The following is a 6,000-nucleotide window of genomic DNA, read 5'->3' as shown; positions in this document are numbered from 1 at the left end:
GTCCCCGTTCCTGATTTTGATTTGATGGTAGCCCAACCTCAAATCCATCTTAGAGAAGACTGAGGATCCAGCGAGATGATCATACAGGTCGTTGATCCTGGGGAGCGGATACTTGTTCTTAATTGTGACCAGGTTGACTGGTCGATAATCTACAACCATCCAATCTGTACCATCCTTCTTCTTGATGAAGAGGACGGGGCAAGCCCATGGAGATGAACTAGGACGGATGAAACCCTTTTTCAAGGACTCGTCGAGTTGTTTCTTAAGCTCGGCTAGTTCTAGTGGTGCCATCTTATAGGGTCTTCTAGAAATTGGGACAGTTCCTGTGATAAGATCAAACACAAACTCGACATCTCGGTCAGGTGGAACACCTGGCAATTCTTCTGGAAAGACATCCGGAAAGTCAAGGACTACCGGAACGTCTATGAGGTCTGGCAAAGGACTGACATTGAGAGAATATAACTGCCGCTTGGTTACTCGGGTTAAGACATTGACTACCTCTCCCGATGGGTGTGTAAGTTGAACAGTCCTAGAGAAGCAATCAATCTTGGCATGATGGGCTGACATCCAGTCCATACCCAAGATGATATTAATATCCAAGGATTTGAGGGCTATCAAAGACGCAAGAAAAACAAGTTTGTCGACCTGAATTTCTTTTCCATGGCTCACTCTAATGCCATTTGGATCCCGGGGTTTGAATTACCATGGAGGTGGGCAGATCACATAATGTGCTGTTATGCAAACGAGCATAGCTCACGGATATAAATGAATGAGATGCTCCAGTATCAAAAAGAACAGATGCCTGATGGAAATTAACAAGGAGCGTACCAAGAACAATGTTGGGATCCTCCTGAGCCTCTTCAGTAGAGACACAGTTCACATGGCCACGTGCAGCAGTGGTCGGCTTGGCGTAGAACACTTTCCCTGTTGGCTTGCCACGGCCAGCGGCTTTTCTAAACTGGTTGGGGTTGGTCTGGGGACACTCACGCATGTAGTGGCCCGGTCCCCACACTTGAAGCACGTCACAGAACTGGTGCGTGGAGGTGCATTCTTGGTTGGTCCACCATAGGGCTTGCCTGGTGCATACTGTTGAGCTAGGTGAGGCGCCTGATAGGATGGCCTCGGTGTGAACCTAGGTGGTAGGGCAGTGTTAGGCACCCACACCTGGCGCTTCTGGGGACCAGAACCGGATGAGGAACCCATGTCACGGCCATGCTTGTGTGTTGCTTCTAATCAGTCTGACCTGACTCAGCACTGATGGCCTTGTTTACAAGCTTCTGAAAGGAAGTGCACTCATGCAGATGGAGGTCACGACGATGCTCAAGGCTAAGTCCCTTGCAGAACCTTGCCTGCTTCTTGGCATCGGTGGAAACTTCCTCAGTTGCATAACATGCTAGGTTACCGAACTCCGTGTTGTATGCATCCACAGAGAGTCTACCTTCAGTGAAACTGCAGAAGTCCTCACACTTCCGATCCATAAGACCCTCCAAAATGTGATGTTCACGGAAAGCCTCAATAAATTCTGCCCAAGTAGTGACCTGGCCAGCTAGGCGCATGGCCTCATAATTCTCCCACCAGAGACTAGCAGGGCCTTCAAGATGGTAGGCAGCAAAAGTGACCTTATCAGCCTCAGCTACGAGTGCAGAACGTAGCTTATGGGTAATGCTGCAAAGACAATCATCGGCTTCGAGGGGCTCGACGGAGTGATGGAAGGTGGGTGGATGTAACTTGATGAAGTCACTGAGTGACACCAAGGTATTCCTCTGATGCAGTGTTGTGTTCTGTTTGATGCGTTCCAACAAACGATTGGTCTCCCGCTTGTTCCTCTCGGCCTCCAGCATGACCACAACAAGAGAGGGAGAATGAGGCAGGTTCGCATCTCTAGCTCTACTGCCTTCAGCCTGCTCCTGGGAAGCAGGGTTGTTGCGGGTGTTGACCATCCTAGGAAAACAAGACAATGGTTTAGTCCAGAATGATAAGATTCTGACATAGAAGTGCAGAATGTAAGGGATAACTCGGAATGCAAGATGATCATCCGTATGACATGGTAAATACAGAAACTGCTACATTTATTCCGTCGTCATACACACTATACAAGGTTTAGTACAAGACCAAACTGAGTACAACCGCGGTGAAAGGAAGATTACATCTCATCGGAGGCATCCCAAGCTCCTATACATTATTTTTCTACACCTTCGGAAAGTGGTACGTACTAAGTCATATCCCACGAGTCACGCAGGACGGTGGATGATATAACTGTTACCATACTAGTGGTGCTACCATCAGCTTAGACATTTCCGTAGTAATCTTCATAGAGATTACCACCATGTCCTGGAAGCTGGACGTGATCATTTGGAAACAGTCGATCCTGTGGAGCCTGTGGTCCATAAGGACTCGGATGTGGCATCGGTCCATCGAACTGCGGCAGAGGAGGTCCACGGGGAGGAGTGATGTCCCCTACATAACGCAAATCCATACAGTCCTGCAGAGTAGACCGCACGGGGTACAGATCCCGCATATCCATATACCCTGCCTACACAGCAGGTGCAAACCGGGTCAAAGTGGCCCAGTGATCAGACCGGGAGTTGAAAAGCTCCAATCACAAGTCACAATTTTCATGGTCCTTATCCTCAAGCATCTATGCGGTGGTGCGGAGCAGCGAATCCTCATGAGAAGAGTCGGTGTAAATAGCTGTGAAGTAATATTCTGCCCCAGGGAGTGACGCTGGCATATAGCGGAAATCAGTGTTACATAATAGTCATCATCGAATAAGCAGCATCCTGCATGGACATCTCGATGGTAACCCCAAGTCCACAAGAGCAATAGAGGGGTTCAGTGGATCCAGGATAGGAAGGGAATATCCTGACGGTGCAGAGGTATTGGCTTTGATTGAAGTCTCTATACTGATCCTCAACGGTGTACTCAGGATATCAACGGTAACCAGCCTCGATCATTATGTGGACCAACATAGCAGTATGGCCGGGTACATCGAGACACCAAGTCAGACGAACAACTTGGTTCTGGGTGCGGGAGGCCATCTGAAACATGATGTAATGCAAAGGCATTAGAATTTCTAGCAGAAATTGGACAACATAATGGTTGTAAATGCCCAAAAAAGATTTTGAGAGACTTTGCAAAGGATTGCATAGACACTCAAAAACATCATATCAAGGTTCTTGGTCCTTCTTAGCAACATAATGGGGTAGTAGAACTGAACTAGGCTTGTATCCATCAAACCTATAAGGTACTACTGATTAGTAACACGTGAACCAGATAGAGAGAAGAGATCCTAGTCCTTAACCCCCGGTGGAAGAATAGACTGACTTATATCAGAATGACATGAGGTAAAGGAGTAAAAAGAACCTTACGTTCCATCCCACAATCAATTCCCCTACATATAACTAAAGCATTTCTAGACTCAACATCGACCAGTTTGGCTTGTAGAACCTATAGGCAGTCCGGCTCTGATGCGAACGCTGTTAGGACCCCGACTCAATGCCACATCGATCTAGCATGTAACACCTCATATCACTTTGCGGCCTCATGCACGGTATTCCCACGGGTGTCGCCTTACCTTGCCCGGGATCGTTTGCGCCTTCTGGCACACGTATATGATAGTGTCGCTAGCATCCATATGATAAGGAGCCCAGGCTGACATGGCTATTCGTAAACCCAAAGTGGCACTAACTTACAGGGATAGGCATACATGACCCAGCATCAAATGTGTCGGTCATCAACAAGTGAATCCGGGCTGTAGCACTGGGCTAGCAGGACTCCGGTAAACCGGGCTATAGCTGGCTAACAAGACTCCGGTACTCATCGCGTGACATTTCCCCATGGGGACAGACATAGGAACGAAGAAGGACACATGCCGGCCAGCCTAAGTGTTCCGGAGCAGTAGCAAGCTACCATGGCTCAGTGGAAGCACTAGGAGACATTTCCCGTTAAGAGAGGCTACTAAGGATAAACAACTATATAGTCAGATCCCACACATACCAAGCATTTCAATCATACACACAATATGCTCATTATGTGCAAATACAACAAGGCATCACAACACGACTCTACAACTCAAGTACTTTATTTAAAGGCTCAGAGAGCCATACATATCATACACACAAGTACGGGTCACACTACCCAGCATTCAAGTCATAGAAACATACAAGCCAACAGTGGAAGTAACTTGTATGTGTATAGACAACTAGGAAAATAGAAGAGGCTTGGGAAAGCCTGACTATACTACATGGTCCATCGTGAGCTCAGGATCACCACCTGGGCTTCAGCCTACTCGTCGAGATCGACGTCTATGAAGAACCCATCAGAAGGGGTTGCAGCCTCTTCTGTAAAACCTAAATTAGGCAACATGAGTACAAAGGTACTCAGCAAGACTTACATCATATCCTACATACATGCACATTATCAAGAAGGGTTGGTGGGGTTATTGCAGCAAGCTAGCTTTGACTCTTGGATAAGCTATCCTACGAGACACCACCTTGAAATGTTTTGCACACTCGAGTCCACTACACACCACTTTAATACACTACCGAGGATCCACCTCCGTCATCCTACGGAAGAGCCATCCTCGGCACTCACGCTTATCTTGAGGCTTTTATTAATATCCATTTACTTGTCTATGAACTATATAGGCAACCAAGTAGTCCTTTACCGTGGACGCGGCTATTCGAATAGATGATGTTAACCCTGCAGGGGTGTACTTCTTCATACACACTCTCAATACTTACCATCGTTTACACGACATGTACTCTGCAACCTTCAAGCGGAAGCCCAACGTGGGTGTCGGCCACGACCTACCTAAACATCTAAGTCTCTAGTCCAGGTTTATCGCCTATCCAGGTTCCATCTACATGGAGTCCGGCCGAGGTTTTCACATACGGCCCCGAACGATGTGTGCAGGGTTCCCGAGATACCAAACGGGCATCCGGTACACCGTGCCACGTACCTACCGCATCACAGCCCATCCCGCAGGTCAACGCTGCCCATGGCCTCCAGTAAGCTACAAACACCAGAAACTACTTGCAACTCCTGGACAGAGGACTATGGTGAGTAAGAAACCGAGAGGGTGCATTGGTTTCGGGCCCAATGCATGGTAGTAGCTGATTCTTAAATCACACATACAGATCTCAGTGCTTAAGGACGGCTTCAATGAAACAACCCACCATGTACTCCTACATGGCCTCTCATCGATACCTTTACCAAATCGTGTTCAACACATCACTCTTATTACCGACATGATCATTTCACTCTAGCCCATCTCCCAGATGAACCAGACCTGACACGACTCTAAGCATAGCAGGCATAGCAAGGTAGGAATAACACATACACATGGCTCAATCAACTCCTACACATGATAGTGGGTTTCATCTAGGTACTATGGCAATGACAGGTCATGCAGAGCAAATGGGTTCATCTACCATAGCACACAACAGTTTGAATCGTGTTGTCTTAATGCAGTAAAAGAGAGCAGAGGCGAGAACATGGGATTGTATCGATATTATCAAATGGTTGGTTGCTTTCCTTGCATGTCCGTGGACTAGTATTTCTCTTCGTTAGGGTATTCGCGATATTCCTCGGTGACAGAACCTGCCGCAGAGAGCACCGATACACAATCATCACCAAAAAATATGCAACAATATGATGCATGCATGAGACATGGCAGAATGAGTGTATTGGGCTAATGCAACTAAGACCAGATGGGTTTGAACCATTTTGAATCAAAGATTCAAGTTCCAAGCTCATAAATGGCCCTTATTAGTGCTTTATCTTGTTCTGCCCTAAACAGCAAGTTAACTTGTTTAAACATGCATGAAACCTACAAATGGATAGATTGGATTTTTCTGATCATTTTTCATATATAACACTTTGCATTTGGAGCTACAGATTAATTGCTATGATTTTTTTTAAGTTTGTGGTATTTTTTGGAATTCCCTATATAAGAATAATTCCAGTAATTAAATTACCGCGTCAGCATTGCGTCAAGGT

Source organism: Triticum dicoccoides, chromosome 2B, assembly GCF_002162155.2.
Source record: "Triticum dicoccoides isolate Atlit2015 ecotype Zavitan chromosome 2B, WEW_v2.0, whole genome shotgun sequence".
NCBI lineage: Eukaryota > Viridiplantae > Streptophyta > Magnoliopsida > Poales > Poaceae > Triticum > Triticum dicoccoides.
This window is presented reverse-complemented; position numbering follows the sequence as displayed.